Raw genomic sequence first — 23106 nt, 5'->3', positions numbered from 1 at the left:
ACCAAAAAAGTTTTGAAAAGTAATAACTACACAAGACAGATTTTGACAAATCCTTTATTAAAAAAAAAAAAAATAGTGTCCCTCAATGTAAATCCATTGTCAATCACGACATCCGTTGACCCAAAAAAAATGAAAAACGCTCCACCTCCTGTCTTGTGTGGTTATTACTTTTGTACAGTTTTTTGGTGAATGGGTAGGGATACTATGGACCTAATACCCATTCACATGGGGGGGCAGTATCTAGGGGTATCTTGCGGAAGGGGCTTCCAGATTTCGATAAGCCCACCGCCCGCAGGCCCCGACAACCACAGCCCAGGGTTGTTGCAAAGAGGCCTTTGTCCCCATCCACATGGGGACAAGGTGATTTGGGGTGGGGGGGGCAGAGCCCCCCTGCCACAAAGCAACCACCCCTCCATGTTAAAGGGCATGTGGCCTGGTATGGTTCAGTAGGGGGGTGCTCGCTCACCCCCCCTTTCCTGACCTACCAGGCTGCATGCCCGGATAAGGGTCTGGTATTGATTTTGGGGGGGCCCCACACTGTTTTTTTTTTTTTTTTGGTGTGGGAATCTTAAAATCCATACCTGTCCAAAGGTCCATTTTAGGACTTTTTTCAATAGCCAGGTGCCGGCAATTGTAACCGCAAGTCATTTTAAATGGGATTTGACTTGTTTTTTTTTTTTCTTTAGAAATGTCATTTTTGTTGCAGCATGTTTAATGCACAATACAGATGTGCCACTTTATAGGTTCATTAAGGGGATCCCTTATATTTAAAGGAATTCTTCATTTTTATTGTTGCACTGTAAGCATAATTAAAATCACTGCTCCTGAAAAAACAATTGTTTTTTTTTTATTTTTAATGATTCATGTCTCCCAGGGCAGTTCCCACACCCCCTTACCCCTTTTATGGTCAATTACTTGCATATAAGCCTTTAAAATTGACACTTTTGATTTTTCCTGTTTGGCTCCTATAGACTTCAATCGGATTCGTCGTTTGGGTTACAACATTTCCCCGGTTTGGGAGTTGTGCTGTGAACCAAACAGGGCGGCCCATTCCTATATACAACCAGTCTACTCATAAATGGATCAAAATTTGGCCAGTCAGTGCTGGACTGGCCTAATTTCGATCTATATACGTGTATGGCTGTATTTACAACTACTTTATAGTTTTTCTGCTGATTTGCTTCTCTGGTTCTAACTCTTGTTCTGATGGACAAGTACAAATATGCATCTTACACAAACATGGTGAACAACTTTACAAATAGGCAAAGTTGTAAGGAGTGACAAATGCTTTGATAATTTTTTTTTTTTTTTACCTTTGTCCCTAAAACTGCACTAAAAACATCATTAGTTCTTTATAGGATAACAGATGTAAGATTATGCAATGTTTAATGTAAAATGCCATATACCTAATGTTTGAAACATAAATGTGCAGCAATTACCAGAATATATTCCATTGGAGTCATACAAATATAGCAAGTAGCTACTGAAAACAAATACATTGTAAATAGAAAAGTACTTAGGTTAAGTCACCTGTTATGTTTTTGAATTTGTAAAGAATAAAGCTAAAGTAAAACAGATTATTTATTTTTTTAGCCTCTCTATATTGAATCTTTAGTTATAGCTTTGTATATATTTTGAATTAGTCTTTGAAAAATACCTTAAGTGCCCCGTATAATGCATAATTTAAAAGTAGTTAAACAACCTTTAGAAACGTCAGCATTACACAACTGCAAGAAGAGTTATCGTGGAAACAAATTTCACTCTTTATCAATATATGTGTATATTTTTTAGAAAGAATTCTAGAAATGCCAGAAATTCATCAGAGACCACACAGATGTATGCTCTTTATTACACTTTTTAGAGCTTTAAACAAAGCTTACGGTACATAATGTATTTTTTTATCAGTGTGCAGCAGCCCCCCCCCTCAATCCCCCCCAACACATACCGGAGCCCCATATAGATCAAGCGATGTTGGTGGGTTGTCTCGGCTGCCCGTGACTCCCCTCCTCATTGGCTGAGACAGCAGCGCAGAGCCATTGGCTCCCGCTGCTGTCAATGAAAGTCAGTTGGCCAATGATGAAAGAAAGGGGGCATGGCTGGGCCACGGCTCCTTGTCTTACTGGACACAGGGTGCTGTGGCTCGGCTCGGGTAACCCCATAACAAGCTGCTTGCTGTGGGGGCACTGAACAGGAGAGAGGGGCCTGGAACACCAAAGAAGGATCCAAGAGGAGGAGGATCTGGGCTGCTCTGTGCAAAACCACTGCACAGAGCAGGTAAGTATACCGTGTTTGCTATTTTTAACTAAAAAAAAAAAAAAAAAACAAGACTTTACAATCACTTTAAGTATAAAAACAAACTAAATAAATCAATTTTCTTTTTCTTCTTTCTTTATTTTGCATCACCATTCAGGCCATTCGACTTGTCATCCATAGTATTCCAGCACAGTGGCTCTCTACAACCATGGTAGAGGTTTTAGAAGGCATTGTGTATACAGTAGAAGAGGAGCTAATACAGGAGGCAGATCCCCAGGGTAATTTCACTTTCTATGGATCCTGCCCAGTTAAATGCCTCCCGTGCAAATACACCAGTACCTCATACTATATGGGTTCTCTTTAGAGTGAATCTATTAGTTATCTATAGCTATGTTTTATATCTTATCGGTTATATTATGAAAGGCACCTGTGCAAACCTTTCCTTTCAGTTTGTAAAATGTTTCTGCCAAAATTTTGACTCCTGCTAAGCCATATGAAAGGTATCAGCCACAGCTACACTCAATGATTTTTGTTAACTTGATGGAGTGTGACCATAATTTGTATTTCTAATAACTTCAGAACTTGAGCATAATGAGGGATGTCAAATCGGCAGGGGATGTAGCAGGTCAGCATGTAGTTAACTTTCCAGCAAACACACAATGCTAAAATCTGGGTGCACATGCATGTGTTTGTTCTCCACCCCCTACAGCATAGGAAAATAATCAGTGGAAATCAGATCCTTCTCCTTCTTCCTACTGTAGATATTCTTAAAAATGTAAGTTTGGTTAGGTATTACAAAAAAAGTCTGTTTCTGTACAATATGCTCTCCATGGGTACTTCTCAGCTTGAAAGAGTGCTGTAGAGATCTCTCAGGGTTTGATTCTGGACCCTTTACCTTGGTGTGCAGGTCCTGTGCTGCCTATAATGTTAGTACTTTCTCCTGACTTTTCCTCCAATTTTCTGTATTTTCCTTTGCTCTGTATCTACACCCTTTGTTTCATCTGAAATATGCCTCTGAATATTGAAGGAAACCTCCACTGAAAGAAATATATAGGCTGACATTGCTGGAATTCTGAAAATGCTAGTAGCCTAATAAGGATGAGCTCAAAGTTTAGTCCAAACATAATTTTGGACCAAACTTTGGCTGTTCAGGTGTTCCGATGTTCAGATGAACATCTTGGGTACTGAAGGAAACCTGCATTGAAAGAATTATGTATGCTGTTATTGGCAATACATTCTGACAATGCTATTTGTCTAATAGAGATGAGCTCAAGGTTCAGTCCGAACGTGAGTATGGACTGAACTTTGGCTGTTCAGGTGTTTGAACGAACTTCCTAACATCTACTTGTGCTCATGCCTGCATCAGTGACATCATTGACCATACTGTAAGATCAATGATATCACCCGGAAGACCTTACTGCCTCTTATATAACAGTTGTCATCCACCACACTTGGCATTTGGTTGATAACAAGCAAGCACACAGGATGCATCTTGGTGGCAAAGTTTTTTCTTTTGGGGGGGTTGGTGGTCATCAGATATCATGATTGACGTGGATCTGCTTTATAGTGTGGGTTTAGATGAACTCCAGTGCTATAACGTAGGTGAGGGAGCCCCCCAGAATGACCTATTGATAAGTGCATTGTGTTTAATACTTTTTTGTAATCAGGTGTTCACTAGTGTATACACTTCGGTGTACAAGTACATTTGTATGGATAGTAACTAATTTAATTTCTTTTGAATCTGTAGTGGTTTTTATGCAGCAAAGTCTCCTGAAGAAACCATAGAAATGAAGTTACTCCATCATCACTGTATAAGCCATATGGATATTTCATGTTAGTTTTATATGAAATTTTAATTGTTTTAATTGTTCCAGTAAAATCTACTGTTTTATACATTTACTTGTGTTGGCACCTTTACAATGCCATCTCTGCTCCTGTCATACATTTATAATCTTAGGGATGTGGTGTCGGGGACTCTCAGACACCAGGCAACTCCTTTATTTCTTGTGTGGTAATTTTCTGATCTCGCTTTATTAAATCTTCACTCTGTAAAGGAATCCTCACTTAGCTTAGAGAATTGTGGAAAATTCACTTTGCAAAGAATGTGCAAGAAAAAAAACAAAAATAACAGTACAGGAAGTCCCCGAGTTACGAACATCCGACTTGCGAACGACTCCTACTTACGAACAGGACGGCAGGCACATTCGACGGAACCTTTTTGACGGCGGGCACATTCGACGGACCCTTTTTCACCGGTAGGCACTTTCGACTGACCCTTTTCGACGACGGGCACATTTGACGGACCCTTTTCGATGACGGCCACATTCGACGGAACATTGGAAAACGACATATCTGCCTTTCTGCCCATGCTGTTCCGACTTACGAACATATTCGACGTAAGAACAAACCTACAGTCCCTAACCCGTTCGTAACTCGGGGACTGCCTGTATTGTGCTTGCATGTGATTGAGTGATGGAAGTCTGTAGAGCTTCACCTCATTAAGCTAAGGGAAAATTCCCTTGTAAAATTAAAGGTGTAAGTATAAGCAAAATCAACAATCATATACTGTATATGAGATAGTCTGTCACTAGCAGTAACACAGTAGTGTTATTTTTGTTCCCTCTGTTTTATAACCTGTTGATCCTGCCACTAGATCCATTATTTATCCACTTCCGTTAACAGCAGTGCTATTGCAAAGCAGCTTTGTCACCCTGTGCACAGGGTAGTGTTAGATGGACATGTAGTGTTAGACGGACTAACATTTTTATGACTGGCATCTATTCATGTGCCATTGTGTACAATTGTGATGGCTGTGGTTGGTCACAGTGATCACTTGGTACAGGTGTGCTGTGGTTGGCCCTGTACCATGTTATCAATGTGACCAACCACCGAGTTCACAGTAGTACATAATGAATTGCTATGGATGGAAGCCATAGTGTACAACTGACATGTGACTTCTGTGATTGGTCACAGTGATCACATGGCACCATGGCCAGCTCAGTACAAAGATCTGTATCCCACAGTGTCCACTGGACACAGATCATGCCACTACATGCCCCCTACGATGTGCACAAGGCACACAAGGATGACATCATACAACATCCACATGGGATAATGGTGGTCCCTCTTAGCCATATTATTATAATAGGCTGTGTGGTAGGTGGTTAAAGACCAGGACATTCTTTTCATTTTGGATATGTATCTGTTTGGCCATAATAGTCTGCTCCAAAATTATGCATTTTATTTTTCAGGGACAGGCCATTCCTTAATTGGCCTTGGAGGACACAGGGGTAGTACTGGATAGGGTGCATGTTTGACCTAGCAATTTTGTGGGTAAAAGGGTCCAAAGAAAACCAGCTAAACTGTCAAGAAATGTAGGACTAATCCAGGGTGGCTCTGGAACATGGGCAGAGAAAGAGTGAGTTAGTTTCCACGTCACTATTGCGCTTCAGTTGTTGCATTAACTAAGTTGACACATGTACCTATATTAAAAGGTGAGGTGCTCATTTTATTGGGTATTCAGGGTTTATGCAAAACAAAACAGCTATTTAGACCTAAAATATTTTGACTGTTGGCTGGGAAGCTGGACATTTTGTATCATGTTGTATTGCACTTATGTTATGATGCATGGGTATCAGACAAATCCACCACACGTGCAAAGTACTGCTAAGGTTATGCTTGGAGGTCTAGTGCATGGAAGTGTAGAGTGAAAGTCTGGAGCTCTTTAAAGGGAGTCTGGGGTGCAAGATGACCCAAGGTAGTTGACATCAGAAAGTCCAGCAGCAGATGAAATGGAAAGAGGCCCAGCATGACAATGCCCTTTTGAAAAATGTCTGACTGATCATGTAACTGTGCCCCAGTTTGACCACATAACTGCACTCTAGATGGACTTAAGAGAAGGAAAGATTGTGTGATGAGGTGGTTAAAGACCAGTACATTCTTTTCATTTTGGATATGTATCTGTTTGGCCATAATAGTCTGCTCCAAAATTATGCATTTTATTTTTCAGGGACAGGCCATTCCTTAATTTGGTCAATTTGTAAGCTGTGACAAAATGCCTTGGAGGACACAGGGGTAGTACTGGATAGGGTGCATGTTTGACCTAGCAATTTTGCGGGTAGAAGGGTCCAAAGAAAATCAGCTAAACTATCAAGAAATGTAGGACTAATCCAGGGTGGCTCTGGAACATGGGTAGAGAAAGAGTGAGTTAGTTTCCACGTCACTATTGCGCTTCAGTTGTTGCATTAACTAAGTTGACACATGTACCTGATTAAAAGGTGAGGTGCTCATTTTATTGGGTATTCAGGGTTTATGCAAAACATAACAGCTATTTAGACCTAAAATATTTTGACTGTTGGCTGTGAAGCTGGACATTTTGTATTATGTTGTATTGCACTTTATGTTATGATGCATGGGTATCAGACAAATCCACCACACGTGCAAAATACTGCTAAGGTTATGCTTGGAGGTCTAGTGCATTGACGTGTAGAGTGGAAGTCTGGAGCTCTTTAAAGGGAGTGTGGTATGCAAGATTACCCAAGGTAGTTGACATCAGAAAGTGTAGAGTGGAAGTCTGGAGCTCTTTAAAGGGAGTCCGTGGTGCAAGATGACCCAAGGTAGTTGACATCAGAAAGTCCAGCAGCAGATTAAATGGAAAGAGACCCAGCATGACAATGCACTTTTGAAAAATGTCTGACTGATCATGTAACTGCGGCCCAGTTTGACCACTTAACTGCACTCTAGATGAACTTAAGAGAGGTACAGATTGTGTGATGAAGGAAGTCGAACATAAATATATTACTAAATAATATACTTTTGAGCCTCGCACTTGTTAGCATAGCTTTGTGGAAAAAAATCAATATAGAATACAATGTCGATTTCCTTAAACACCATACATCACTCCAGGTCAGTACACCCTGTTTAAGTCCTAAGATGAATCAGTTGCAGGTCCGGCTCGCAAACAGAGAGTATCAGAAAATCATACATAGATGACCACACACTGGTACCGGTAAAACACTAACTTCCTATTGTATCAATACATCAGTCCAAAAACATCACCATAACTTCAGAAGAGATTAGATGTTAATGTGTTTCATGCCAAAAGATGCTTAATCATAATTTTATGATTAAGCGCCTCTTGACGTGAAATGCATTAACAGCTTCATTCTTATGTTGCTGGGATGTTTTTGGGTTTACTATTGTTACAAAAAAAACTTAGCGTTTTATTGGTACCAGTGTGCAGTCATCCATATTATTTCTCGATGTTGAATTCCTTATTCTTTGTGAATTTGTATTTGCAATTTCTGTGTGTAAAACTAAGATGAATTTTCAATAGAAATAGAAATATAGCAATCAAATTAATTGAACAGATGAAATAATGAAATAATGGGCCGGGGGGGGGGAATGGGATAAGACAATGGGCTAAATCAGAGATGAAAGAGGAGAGCCACCATATGCTCAAGCCTAAGCAGCACTCAGTCTCCAATATACCTAAACCAAAGGAAAGACAATTGGCCCATGAATTATTGAAGCTGTAATCTCTATGCATTTCGTGGGACAGCGCCCACTTCATCAGGAGACAGGTAAAGTTATTTTAAGTTAACATCTGTGGAAAGACCATGCCAGACAAGGTAAAATAAACAGATAATTTGGAAGATGCATCAATTTTTTATATAATAAATGGCATCCATTGCCATATACAGGGTATACTCACACAGCGGTGCAATAAGGGAAAAAAAATCAAGGCCATAAGTTAATGGCCATATAAAACGGTGATATCTGGATCCCAGTGCTGTGAACCTTCACAGCGGAGGTTCCCCCGGGAGCTGAGGGTAGGTGGGTGACCAGACTGAGGGGTACAGGTGGAGGACCCCCACTGCAGACCCCCTGAAAAAAGAAATGAGAAGAGCGATGAAAAGGGTGAGTGAAAAGGCAGCTTTGATTGAAGAGAAAGTTGCATACTAAATGGCAAGCCTCAGAAGGTGTTATATTATAGGTACTCAATATCAGGAATGGATGTGGGTTGGAGTGACAATAAAAGGCAGGCAATAAACAGGCCCAGTAAGTTTGTTAAAAGATTTTATTGCGTTTACAAATCATAACAGATGCTGAGTAAGCAAACATGAACTAAGAAAGTGAAGCTCAGTACAATTGCACTTACCCCATCTATGGTGGGCAGCACTTCTCCCGGGCTTCATCGGCAGCTTTTCTTGCTTGCCGGCGGTGGCGGCAACGGCTTTCCCTTCCCTTGCTCTCCATGGGCATCACGTCGGCTTCTGTTTCCTTCCTCCTTCTCGGCAGCCAATCGGGACTCTTCTCTTTTTGGCCAATTGGGACTCTTCTCTTTTTGGCCAATCGGAAAATGGGTCCTGCTTCTGATTGGCTGGATTGAGGATCAGTGTTTTTATAGCGAATATGGGTGGGCTTATGGCCATGAGCCCTCCCCTATTTTGAAGCCTATTAGAGCCTATGGCTCTAATCAGGTGCTTCAAAAACACCTCTGCCACTGTAATTCACACGCCCGGCGTCCTGAAAGGGGGCGGACCCATGAATAGGGGGCGGCCGCGGAGGGGCGTAGATAGATTAATTTATAGCATGAGCTCTATCTATACATATAGAGCAGGGGTCTTTAAACTATGGCCCTCAAGTTGTTCAGGAACTACAATTCCCATCATGTGTAGTCATGTCTGTGAATGTCAGAGTTTTACAATGCCTCATGGGATGTGTAGTTCTGCAACAGCTGGAGGGCCGTAGTTTGAGTACCCCTATAGAGGGTGGCATGGATAGAGGGGGTGGCACCCGGGCGCCCCTAATGGAAGAGCCGCCACTGCAATGTCCTGACCTCTAACCGATAGAATGCCTTTGGCATTAAATAGTGGAGACTGCAAGCCAGGCCTTCTTGTCCAAAATCAGTGTCTGACCTGACAAATGCACTTCTGGAAGAATGGTCAAACATTCCCATAGACACACTCCTAAACCTTGTGGACAGCCTTCCCAGAAGAGTTGAAGCTGTTATAGCTGCAAAGGGTGGGCTAACTCAATATTGAACCCCACGGACTAAGACTGGGATGCCATTAAAGTTAATGTGCATGTAAAGGCAGGTGTCCCAATACTTTTGACAATATAGTCTCTCTCTCTCTCTCTCTCTCTCTCTCTCTCTCTCTCTCTCTCTCTCTCTCTCTCTCTCTCTCTCTCTCTCTCTCTCTCTCGCTCTCTCTCTCTCTCTCAAAAATACAATTAGATTTTGCTTTACATGCACTAAATCTTAGTTCCTTACCTCCCACTTACAATCTTTTTCTTGGATTTCCATTGTGCTACTTTGATCTTTGAGATTTTCATAGTTTGATGTAAAACTATAAATATAAACTGCTTTGCACCTTAGTTACAGCCTTCCATTAAAATGACTCATACAACTAACTACTCTTTGTATGTCATTCAGTATAGTGAGTCAGCAGACTTTTAACAGAAGTAAATTATCAATGGATTTTATTGTTGTACAGCTAAAAACACTAAGAAGTCTGCAGAACAGTGTTATACCTTTAATAAATTACGATACACATCAGTGTTGTTATATAAGCCAGATATAAAACAAAATGTCATTTAGTGTGAGCATAACAGGGTTTCATATTTTTATACTGACAATGATAAAGTGACACACAAAGGTATTTTAATAAAAAGTGTGCTGCCTAGTAGGATTTTTTTTTTTTAATTATCTTTTTGCTTGTTTGTTTTATGTTTTCTTTCTTTAAGTTATACTTCTCATTGTTATCTTTGGAGCTATTGCAGGTGTGGATTTATGGGAAGAAAACAAAACTGAGCAGTACCTAGTTATACAGTATGATCAAAGGAGCAGCTGGCTTGATTTCTCTAGTAGACGGCTCCTGAAGGTCTGCCAACTAATTTAAGCAGTTTACTTTGTGGGTGGGCTGCCTAAATCTACTGCAGGGTTGGGTAATTGCAGGTAGGCCCCTTATTTTCAACATTTACATCACTTGGTGGTATGTTAACATGTTCTTTTTTAAATCAAGCTGTTCTATTTCCGCATTTTGCAAAATCTGTTTATTAAATATGTCAACTGTGAAGTTTGAGCAGAAATCCTAAGAAAGTTTTCTTTTTTACATAAGATATTAGCTGTTAAAGCGGGGTTCCACCCAAATTTTGAACAATATCTGTATGTATTCTCTTCCTTGCCTAGATGCTGACATGCCGTTTAAAAAAATTTAAATCGCCGTAATTACCTTTTATTTGTCTATTCTTCTTTGCACTTCCTGGTTCTCCTCCCGTGGGAGTAGGCGTGTTTCTAGCCTCTCCCAGACTCCTGGGAGCTAGTCTCAGGCTTCCCAGGATTCCACTGAGCATGTGTGGGAACGAGCGGTGAATTCTGGGAGCACAGCATTCACCACATCCAGGAAATAAATGCTTGTGGGCTTCAAATGCCCACAATGAAGATGGAAACCGCCTGCAGTGAATAATATAAGTTATTCTTTCCAATGAAATCTGACACAGGCGGACATATTACACACAATATGTGAGTATGTAATGCTGAGAAGAAAAGTTTGTGAATGAACTAAAAAAAAAAACGATAGATAGGTGGACCCCCACTTTAACTAGTCAAACAAAACACGTATTTTCAAGTAGAAGACCTCTGTAATTGGAAGCAGTAGACATTGTAGTAGTGTTTTGCTGCTTCTTCTGCTAGCTATTGTTTACTGTTAATCCGGGTAGTGTAATTATACTCTTGTCTAGCTTGGAGAAGCCTTTTTATTTCCTACTTCAAATATCTGCACCAATATCTGGTACAATGCATTGCAGCATTTCAGTGAGCAAGAGGATAGACAACATCACATGACTTAATGGCATCTGGCTATGTAACAGAGCTGATATTGTAAGAAACACACTACTAGGCTATATATAAAAAGAAACAGAATGCAAAGAGCTCCCCAGAGCAACCAATCAAAATTCATTTTTTACAGATGAACAATCAGATTAACTTTATTTGAATTCTATTCATTCCAAATGCATAAATCCCCTAACTGGACACCACACCAGCAAAAGAGTTATGACAGTAAAGGAGAAAAAGGCTGATAGTAATACTTCAAATCCAATACTGGGGTATTGTATAAAAGTTGGCAAAATGGAAAAATGGAAATACTGACAAAAGCAATCAATCATTTTTCAGTTTCCCAACCTATACAATAAAAAGACTGATAAAATGTAATTTAGTGCAGCTGTCAGCTCCTACGGTGTTTCTCTTTTTTTTAGCTTTTGTACATGTAGCAATAATACCTCAAACAAATAACACTAGGTAAAGGTCTAGGTCTAGGGCGTTCTTGTCAGACGCAGCTCAATTAGGTTTGCTGTGTCTAAAGAAATGCATAGCATCCCCTGAGCTGCTCCTTTAATGTCAATAGGATTTGTTAACCTGCATTTGATGTGTGTTCCAAACGCATATCTACTGCAGGAAAACAATACCCATCAAAGTGAGCTTTATGGACTAATGCATACAGACGTTTCCAAGCAAAAAATATAGCTAGCATAAAAATACACTGCATTTATCAAAACCCAGAGAACCACAGTTGGGGAGTTCAGCCAGCCATAAAGATTAGCTATACGCCCCTGTACTCGTGTAAACGCAGAGGTTTTTGTACATCGGTTTTAGGAAAATCAAGTGAAGGAAAACAACACCCATCAATATGAACCCTAAGGTCCCATGCACAAGGATTTTTACAGGCATAAAATAAGCCATTTTCACATACCTAGGAAGCTGCAGGCGGAGTGTACAGCAGGCCATAGAAGTGAATAGCTGTACATGCCTGTAAACACAGAGGCTTCTGTGCTACTGTGCATTGGCGTTTACCCACGCATGCACATAAAACATATTTTCATATTTTATGTGAATGTGCTTCATTCACATAAAATTCAATTAAACAAAAATTAAATAATAGCAGCTTTTAACCAGACTGCACTCCACTGTGAGGTTGGAACATCAGGAACTGGCTGCTTTGATTATCCATATTGTCACAATGGTCACCATTTTATTGTTGTTTTTCAGTATCAGATTAAACTCTATGGAGGCCCATAGGCAGTTGAAACCTTGGGGTTCCTCTTGCAGGTTTCTTGTGCATGCGCTGTAGTGGGATAACATTAAACCAAGTAGTGTGCACATTGCTCACTAGATGGAGATGACCATTACTACTGTAAATTACACGTAAATAGTGATGAGCCGAACACCCCCCTGTTCGGTTCACACCAGAACATGCGAACAGGAAAAAAGTTTGTTTGAACACGCGAACACCGTTAAAGTCTATGGGACACGAACATGAATAATCAAACGTGCTAATTTTAAAGGCTTATATGCAAGTTATTGTCATAAAAAGTGGTTGGGGACCTGGGTCCTGCCCCAGGGGACATGGATCAATGCAAAAAAAGTTTTAAAAATGCCCGTTTTTTCGGGAGCAGTGATTTTAATAATGCTTAAAGTGAAAGAATAAAAGTTTAATATCCCTTTAAATTTCGTACCTGGGGGATGTCTATAGTATGCCTGTAAATGGGGCATATGTTTCCCATGTTTAGAACAGTCTGACAGCAAAATGACATTTCAAAGGAAAAAAAGTCATTTAAAACTACTCGCGGCTATTAATGCATTGCCGGTCCGACAATACACATAGAAGTTCACTGATAAAAACGGCATGGGAATTCCCCACAGGGGAACCCCGAACCAAAATTAAAAAAAAAAATGATGTGAGCGGTCCCCCTAAATTCCATACCAGGCCCTTCAGGTCTGGTATGGATATTAAGGGGAACCCCGCCCAAAATTAAAAAAAAAAACGATGTGGGGGTCCCCCTAAATTCCATACCAGACCCTTCAGGTCTGGTATGGATTTTAAGGGGAACCCCGCGCCAAAATTAAAAAAAAAAAATGACGTGAGCGGTCCCCCTAAATTCCATACCAGGCCCTTCAGGTCTGGTATGGATATTAAGGGGAACCCCGGCCAAAATTAAAAAAAAAACGACGTGAGGGGTCCCCCTAAATTCCATACCAGGCCCTTCAGGTCTGGTATGGATTTTAAGGGGAACCCCGCGCCAAAATAAAAAAAAAAAAACGGCGTGGGGTACCCCCAAAAATCCATACCAGACCCTTATCCGAGCACGCAACCTGGCAGGCCGCAGGAAAAGAGGGGGGACGAGAGAGCGCCCCCCTCCTGAACCGTACCAGGCCACATGCCCTCAACATTGGGAGGGTGCTTTGGGGTAGCCCCCCAAAACACCTTGTCCCCAAGTTGATGAGGACAAGGGCCTCATCCCCACAACCCTGGCCGGTGGTTGTGGGGGTTTGCGGGCGGGGGGCCACCTTTAACAAGGGGACCCCCAGATCCCGGCCCTCCCCCTGTGTGAAATGGTAAGGGGGTACCCCTACCATTTCACTAAAAAAGTGTCCAAAACGTTAAAAATGACAAGACAGTTTTTGACAATTCCTTTATTTAAATGCTTCTTCTTTCTTCTATCTTCTATCTTCCTTCGGTTTCTTCCTCCATCTTCTTCTTCTTCTGCTTCTTCTGGCTCTTCTAGTTCTTCCTCCAGTGTTCTTGTCCAGCATCTCCTCCGCGGCATCTTCTTCTCTTCTTCTCCTCGGGCTGCTCCGCATCCATGGCACGGAGGGAGGCTCCCGCTGTGTGACACTTCTCCTCTTCTAACGGTTCTTAAATAATGGGGGGGCGGGGCCACCCAGTGACCCCCCCCTCTGACACACGGTGACTTGACGGGACTTCCTTGTGGCATTCCCTGTGACGTCACAGGGAAGTCCCGTCAAGTCACTGTGCATCAGAGGGGGCGGGTCACCGGGTGGCCCCCCCCGTTATTTAAGAACCATTAGAACAGGAGAAGCATCACACAGCGGGAGCCTCCCTCCATGCCATGGATGTGGAGTGGCCCGGAGAAGAAGATGAAGAAGAGAAGAAGATAAAGAAGAGAAGAAGATGAAGAAGACAAGAAGATGAAGAAGAGAAGAAGATGAAGAGAAGAGCGGGAGCCTCCCTCTATGTCATGGATGCGGAGTGGCCCGAGGAGAAGAAGGGAAGAAGATGCCGCGGAGGAGATGCTGGACGAGAACACCGGAGGAAGAACCAGAAGAGCCAGAAGAACCAGAAGAAGAAGAAGAAGAAGAAGATGAAGGAAGATAGAAGAAAGAAGAAGCATTTAAATAAAGGAATTGTCAAAAACTGTCTCTTGTCATTTTTAACATTTTTGACACTTTTTTAGTGAAATGGTAGGGGTACTCCCTTACCATTTCACACAGGGGGGAGGGCCGGGATCTGGGGGTCGCCTTGTTAAAGGGGGCTTTCAGATTCCGATAAGCCCCCCGCCCGCAGACCCCCACAAACACCGGCCAGGGTTGTGGGGATGAGGCCTTTGTCCTCATCAACATGGGGACAAGGTGTTTTGGGGGGCTACCCCAAAGCACCCTCCCAATGTTGAGGGCATGTGGCCTGGTGCGGTTCAGGAGGGGGGGCCGCTCTGTTGTCCCCCCTGTTTTCCTGCGGCCTGCCAGATTGCGTGCTCGGATAAGGGTCTGGTATGGATTTTTGGGGGGACCCCACGCCGTTTTTTTAAAAAATTTTGGCACGGGGTTCCCCTTAATATCCATACCAGACCTGAAGGGCCTGGTATGGAATTTAGGGGGACCCCCACATCATTTTTTTTTTTTAATTTTGGTTCGGGGTTCCCCTGTGGAGAATTCCCATGCCGTTTTTATCAGTGAACTTCTATGTGTATTGTCGGACCGGCAATGCATTAATAGCCGCGAGTAGTTTTAAATGACTTTTTTCCTTTGAAATGTCATTTTGCTGTCAGACTGTTCTAAACATGGGAAACATATGCCCCCTTTACAGGCATACTATAGACACCCCCCAGGTACAAAATTTAAAGGGATATTACACTTTTATTGTTTCACTTTAAGCATTATTAAAATCACTGCTCCCGAAAAAAATTTTTTTGCATTGATCCATGTCCCCTGGGGCAGGACCCAGGTCCCCAAACACTTTTTATGACAATACCATGCATATAAGCCTTTAAAATTAGCACTTTTCGGTGAACTTGCGAACAGCCGATGTTCGAGTCGAACATGAGTTCGACTCAAACTCGAAGCTCATCCCTACACGTAAGTAGGTTGAAACAAAATATTTTTCATCAACTGAAAGCTAAAAAAGAATGAGCTTTTAAAGGAGTTGTAAAGGCAGAAGGTTTTTTTTTTATCTTAATGCATTAAGATAAAAAAACCTTCTGTGTGCAGCAGCCTCCCCAGCCCCCCTAATACTTACCTAAACCCATCTCTGTCCAGCGATGTCCACGAGTCCCTCCGCTGTCCGAGACTCTCCCTCCTGATTGGCTGAGACACAGCAGGGACACAATTGGCTCCTGCCGCACTTCAGCCCTGGAACAATTTGCCCCTTAATGACCAGGCCATTTTTTGCGATATGGCACTGCGTTGCTTTAACTGACAATTGCACGGTTATGCGGTGCTTTACCCAAACAAAATTTATGTCCTTATTTGACCACCTCTATGGTTTTAATTTGTTGTGCTATAAACAAACAAAGAGTGCCAAGTTTGAAAAAAAAAAACATTTTTTTTTTACTTTTTCCTATAATACATATCCAAAAAATAAAAATAAAAAAACAGATTTATTCATCAGTTTAGGCGATATATATTCTTCTACATATTTTTGGTAAAAAAAATAGCAATAGGAGTATATTGACTGGTTTGCGCAAAAGTTATCGTGTCTACAAAATAGGGGATCGATTTAGGGACTTTGATTTTTTTAAAAATGTTTTTACTACTAATTGCGATGATCTGCGCTTTTTAGCAGGACTGCAACATTGTGGCAGACAAATCTGACCCTAAATGACACTTTTTGGGGACCAGTGGCATTATTACATTTAGTCAGTGCTAAAAAAAGCACTAATCAATGTAATAATTACAATGGCAGGCAGGGGGTTAACACTAGGGGGCGATAAAGGGGTTAAGTGTGTTCCCTGGGTGTGTTCTAACTGTAAGGAGGATGGGCTACCAGTGACATGACAGAGATCACTGTTCCCGATCACTGGTCACTAGGCAGAACAGGGAAATGCCTTGTTTACATAGGCAGTTCCTCGTTCTGCCTGTGTTCAAGGCAATCTCGGGTCGCCGGCGGAGATCAAGTCCGCCTGACCCACGTGCAGCAGGAGCGAGTGCGTGCCGCCAGCAGGGCGCGCCCACCTGCAACAGCATCTGCGCGAGCTGCCGTACAGCTATGGCAATTCATGCAGGAGTGCCATGCTGTCGCCATATAAGGACAGCGGGCGGTCGGGAAGAGGTTAAGAGATAAACCATTATGTGAACCTGATGTCTATGATTTATGTGCTTTAAGTTGTTATTGGGTACATTGCATTAAAACAATATTTTCTCTATAGAGTCTTTAATGTTAAGTTTTTATTTCACTGATTGATTCATTATTTCTATCTTTTGTAAACAATTTAAGAAAAATTTATTGTGATTTTCTTTTAAGATCAAATCAATATTATCAGGCTCTTCTTTCATGCAGGGCAGAACGGGCAGCTGCCCTGGGCCCAGTCATCATTGTGGGTCCCTAGAGCCTGCACTACCCACACATAGTTAAGTGGATTTGGCTATCACTCAGGAGATGAGGGTGGAATTGAATGTGGGGGCACTTGTGATTGGTTGAGTGTTATGTTTGCAGTCTTCCTGTGTAGTGATTATCCAGCTCAGTAAGGTAAACCTTACCCTCCCTCATGTCCAACAAGCCACAGACTATTGACCCACTGAAGAACTTCTTCACCAGAGGGTTCGGCGGGGTGTGCCTGGCATTCACCTGACATCCTCTAGACACTGTCAAGTTGATACCACTGGGGGGGTGGGGTGGCGTGCGTGCACACACAGTATCTATAGTCTGCCGGCCACCTGAGATCGCTCCACAGAGAGGCAGAATGGGGATCTGCCTATGTAAACAAGGCAGATCCCCGTTCTGACAAGATATAACACTGAGATCTGCTGTTCCTAGTGATCAGGAACAGCGATCTCTGTGTTGTCCCAGTAAGCCCATGCCACACACAGTTAGAATGCACCCAGGGAACACAGTTAACCTTTTGATCGCCCCCTTGTTTTAACACCTTCTCTGCCAGTGTCATTTATAAATTGATCAGCACATTTTTTTTTAGCACCGATCACTGTAATAATGTCACTGGTCCCCAAAAAGTGTCACTTGCGGTCAGATTTATCCGCCGCAATGTCGCAGTCCCGCTAAAAATCAATTACCAGTAAAAACAATAAAAAAAAAATAAAAGTCCATAAATCTATCACCTATTTTGTAGACGCGACAGCTTTTGCGCAAACGAATCAATATACGCTTATTGTGTTTTTTTTTTTACCAAAAATATGAAGAATACACGATGGCTAAAACTGATGCATATATTTGTTTTTGGATATGTATTATAGCAGAAAGTAAAAAATATTTTTTTTTTTCAAAATTGTCAGTCTTTTTTTGTTTATAGCGCAAAAAATACAAACTGCAGAGGTGATCAAATATCACCAAAAGAAATCTCATTTTGTTTGGGTACAGTGTCGCATGCCTGTGCAATTGTCAGTTAAAGCGATGCAGTGCATTATCGCAAAAAAATGGCCTGGTCATTAAGGGGGTAAATCCTTCCGGGGCTGAAATGGTTAAGCTGTAGGGAAAAATGTATTTTTCTCTCACTCAATTCTTAGCTCACTGTATATGCCTTTCAGACCTTCCCGTGTCACAGTCCATTAGAACAAATTCAGCAGTCTGTTAAAAAAGGGTCTTTTTTACTATCTCCAGAATAGAAATAAGACCCCTGTAATATAAATTATATGTAGTACTTTTTATAGTGAATCTGCTATATCACTTTAATCACTAAATTTTCCCCCTAATGACCAGGCAATTTTATGCGATACAGCACTGCGTCGTTTTAACTAACAATTGCGCAGTCGTGCAACGCTGTACCCAAATAAAATTGACATCCTCTTTTTCCCCACAAATAGAGCTTTCTTTTGGTGGTATTTGATCACCTCTGAGGTTTTTATTTTTTGCGCTATACACAAAAAAATACTGACAACTTTGAAAAAAACACAATATTTTTTACTTCTTGTTATAATAAATATCCCCCAAATTTAAAAAAAAGAAAACTAATTTCTTCTTTAGTTTAGGCCAATGTGTATTCTTCTACATATTTTTGGTAAAAAAAATTGCAATAAGCGTATATTGATTGGTTTGCGCAAAAGTTATAGAGTCTACAAAATAGGGGATAGATTTATGGCAGGGGTTAAAAGTGGCCCACTAGTGGCTGAAAAGTGCTGCTATCACAGCGGTAAATCGCTGCTAATATTAGCGTCCCTTTACCACTAACGCCCCCCCACCTCAGTGTGAAAGTGCCCTTATACAGCGATCAGAGCTAAAAATAGCCACTGATTAGTGTATATCTGTCACTGGCAGGGAAGGGGTTAACAACTAGGGAGTGATCAAGGGGTTAAATATGTTCCCTCATGAGCAGTGGCGGCTGGTCCTCTAAATTTTTTGGGGGGGCGCAAACAAACTGAAAAATTTTGAAAAAAAACCCCATCAATTGCAGCCTCACTGTGCCCATCATACGCAGCCACTGTGCCATGAAACACAGTCACTGTGCCCATCAATTGCTGCCACTGTGCCAATCAAACGTAGCCACTGTTCCCATCAAACGCTGCCACTGTGCCATCAAACGCTGCCACTGTGCCCATCAAACACTGCCACTGTGCCATCAAATGCTCCCACTGTGCCCATCAAATGCTCCCACTGTGCCCATCAAAATCAGCCACTGTGCCCATCAAATGCAGCCACTGTGCCCATCAAATGCTGCCACTGTGCCCATCAAATGCAGCCACTGTGCCCATCGCTGCCACTGTGCCCCCCCGCCCACTCGCCGTCTGCCCGGCACTTAACCTGTCTCGGTGGGGCAGTGGGAGACGGTGACGAGCGGTGTCCTCCATGCTCCTCCATGCTCCTCCATGTCCTCAATGTCTTCTCCTGTCCTCTCTTATGATTGGACACCTGATAGGCATCCAATCACAGCGCCTGTCGTTTCAGCCAATCAGGTGACGGGTAACAGACCTGAGCAGCTGATTGGCGGAGAGGCAGTTCAGTGTTAGGAAAGCGAATATTCATTTGCTTTTCTAACGCATCTGGGTGAACTGCGAGCTGTTCCGGGCCCCCCCTGCGCTCTTATGGACGCACTGCCACTGCTCATGAGTGTTTCTAACTGTGGGGGAGGGGACTGACTGGAGGAGGAAACCGATCACTGTTCCTAATTACTAGGAACAGCAGATCTGTCTCTCCTCCCCTGTCAGAACGTTCTGGCTCTCGTGCCCGTGATCACGGGTGGACAGTGGACATTCTGGCCGCTGGCCACGTGCATTGGGTCCCCTGTCGTGCAGCGCACGTGCGCCTGCTATGGCTCTTAAAGGAGCCGATGTACAATTATGGCGATTTGTGGGAACAAGCCACTTTGCCACCGTAAATGTGCGTGAGCTGGTCGGCAAGTGGTTAAAGTGGATGTAAACCCTCACATATACCCAGTGAAGTGAACAGCTTCAGATGATAGTTCCAGCAGTGGGTATGGAGCCTGGGCATACACCATGTGACAGCTGATTGGAGGAAAGGCAAACACCCCCTCTCCACATATTCAGAGGAATGAAGAAACATACAGAGCTGTACTGTGAATAGACCAGTTCTCTAACACAAATTTCCAGCTGGTTTTATTTCCTGTGTGGGAGAACTTGTCAGAAGTTATCATGCTGATAACAGAGGAACGAAGTAGCAGAAAGACACGGGACTCAGAGCTTTGGAGAGAGAAAAGTAAACACTACAGATAGATGTGCCTAGGTCAGATTTCATGAATGGGGTTTACATCCACTTACATCCAAGTACAGTATTTTAGTGTTTTGTTTTTTAAATAGATACATATGTGTGTACCATTTATAAAGAAAACCACTGCACACTGTGAACCATAAAGACTTGATTGTTGTAGACAATTTACACCAAAATCAAACTGCAAAATGTCCTTGAAAAGTATACCAGACCTTTAAAACATCTTTTAAAAGTACAAATGTTTGCATCGGTATGGGAAACAAGTAGTCAGGAGTCTGAAGAATATAAATTACTTCTTCGCTGAAATAATTGGAAAAGGTTAAAATTCATCATTTTAACTGATAGGCTTTCTTTGAGACATTTGTTGCAACGAATACAAACTAGTACATTTCTAATTCTTTGAATGATTTTTCTATAATAAAAATAAATGTTTGTTTAATGAGCTCAATATTAAACTAAACCATTAACTAACATATATTTCACAAAGCCCATAAGATGAAGTAAAAATAATGTAATAACCCGTGCGTAAAAAATATATATTACAAATAGCTTGATTTATTATTATTCCTTTCAACTTCTTAAGCAATATCAAAATGCTAACACTTTAATTATCTTTGAAATGTTGTATTATTTAAATGTTAAATCTGCTACAACATAACAGCACTACTGCCATTAATTTAGGCTTGACTGGCATTTTTACCTGCCCAGTCCTTGTAAATGGGGGTAGCCAGTTAAAGACCAATTGTTCTCATTCAACATCTCCCAACTCTCCTATTAAACCAGAGATATGTGTGTACGTTTGTTGAAAGTATCAGCTGTTATATTAAAGGAAATCAGTGAAAATCTGTTATTTTATATACTGTATGATTGTTTTGAGACCTGATAATATTGAAGTACAATAACCCTATCATGTGCATGCATAATTGTATTTGGAAAATACTATTGCATATATGAAAGAGCATACAGTATACTTTCACCTTTTAAAAACAATGATAAATGCACATATTTTTGCAGGAAAAAAAGATGCATATATTATTATTTTTTCAGAGGAGTCTGCAGAGCTTTGTACCTGTGATCAGTAGATTGTGGGTGCAATGTCAGGATCCTTCAGACACATCCTCCAGCCTACCCGCACCTCCATACAGACTTTCAGTTACAAAATTGGATCCAGAGTGAATGAACTATGAGGGTGTGGGGAGAGGATCCTCTATCTTTTGTCATGGTAGGGAGGGGAAGGGGGGTGCATGGGGCAGGTGTGGAGCATTGTTCATGTTACACCTTAAAGTGGTTGAAAACCGCAAGTACTTAAAAAAAAAAAAAAAAAACACCTGTAAGGCAAATGCATAATGTGCTAGTATGCATCTCTCGATTGAAGTGAGTGGTGCTCTATGTATGGTCGATGAGTGGTACAATCTCATCGACCATACATAGAGCACCCATATAAAACATAATCCAAGCAGTAGTAGTATGACATGTTGTTATCTAAGCATCCAAAAGGAAAACCACAACCAGGAGCACACTAGAGTGGAGTCAGGAGTGCAAGAGAGAAGGGGAGGACAGCACTATATACCTAAGGGGGGGGCGGGAAAGGAAGGAAAGTTCCACTTCCACAGTATTAAGAATATTAAGAATGACCACCTTTGAACACTTTGCGTATTCCTACATATTATAGACCTATAATGTGTCCCATATATGTCAGCGTGTACAAGGGCAGTGCCAAGTCTATAAGAGTTTTCCATTGGTGGACCTAAGGGGGAAGGGGCTTATTCCATTGTAGGAGGATTGCTTCCCTAGCATAGAAAGCTGCGTAAAATACAAATCATTTTTTTAGATTGGGGGGCAGCTAATGTGTCACAGATACCCAGTAGCAAGGGTATTGGGTTACATGGGACCCTCAGTTTGCCTATGGAGTTTATAGTCTCTACCACTACCACCCAGAAGGGCCGCAGCTGTGGGCATGACCACACCACATGGAAAAAGGAGCCAACCTCTGCGCCACATCTGTGGCAGGCCGGCCGTCTATCAGGGTAATTTCTAGTCAATCTTTCTGGGGAGTAGTAGACCTGATGTAGGAACTTCAGTTAGGTGAGTCGGTCTCTGGCTGAGATCTACCGCCTGACACTATGTCTCCCAAGGTTTTAATTTCAAACTGAGCCCACACCACTGGGTCGGGATGGTTTCAAAATGGGGTAGTCAGGGAATACCCCAAAGTGGGGTGTGCAGGGACGAAGTATTGGGTTTGCCCACCTTAGACCAGACAACATCACATACCTTTAATGTGGTACTCATCAAGGTGGTAACTCAGAGATTGTTGTTCTCTAGCTAACCAGGCCAGAAGCTGTCCAGTTTTCTCTCACTGTTCGAAGATGCGCTGCATTTGTGCCAGTTGGCTTTTTTTGGCCTTTGTCACCCTTAGGAGGACTACCTCACGATAAGCTGCCTGCATATCCAAACAAGTAATAGGGTTTTAAAAAGAATTTATTGAGACTCCAGAGTATGTGCCTTGGTCTCAGCCTCCTGGATAGTTACGGCTGCATCGTGGCGAGTTCTAGAGATAGAGGACTGGTAGCAACCCCAAATATACATGCCTTGAAGGCATCCCATACAGTGCCAGAAGAAGCAGAGCAGTTATTCAGAAGCCAAAATTCAGAGATATGTTTATCTATTTCACATTCTATTGTAAGGTCAGAGATCCAGTTGCGAGAAAGTCGCCATAATCTCTTGGAGGGCGGAGTCGTCGTTTGGATGCAGCAAAGCAAGGGAGCATGATCTGAGATACCTCTTGGAAGGATCTTAACCTCTCTAACCTTTGGCAGGAGCCCACAACTAGCATAAAATAGATCTATCCATGAGAGAGTATGGTATGAAGCTGAATGGGAGGTAAAAGCACGCTCGTAAGGGTGCTTCCATCCATTTTCCATCTCCAAACATCTGCCAGACC

The sequence above is a fragment of the Aquarana catesbeiana genome, linkage group LG02, assembly GCF_042186555.1.
Source record: "Aquarana catesbeiana isolate 2022-GZ linkage group LG02, ASM4218655v1, whole genome shotgun sequence".
NCBI classification, from domain to species: Eukaryota; Metazoa; Chordata; class Amphibia; order Anura; family Ranidae; genus Aquarana; species Aquarana catesbeiana.
The sequence above is the reverse complement of the archived record's forward strand: the minus strand, read 5'-3'. Positions refer to the sequence as shown.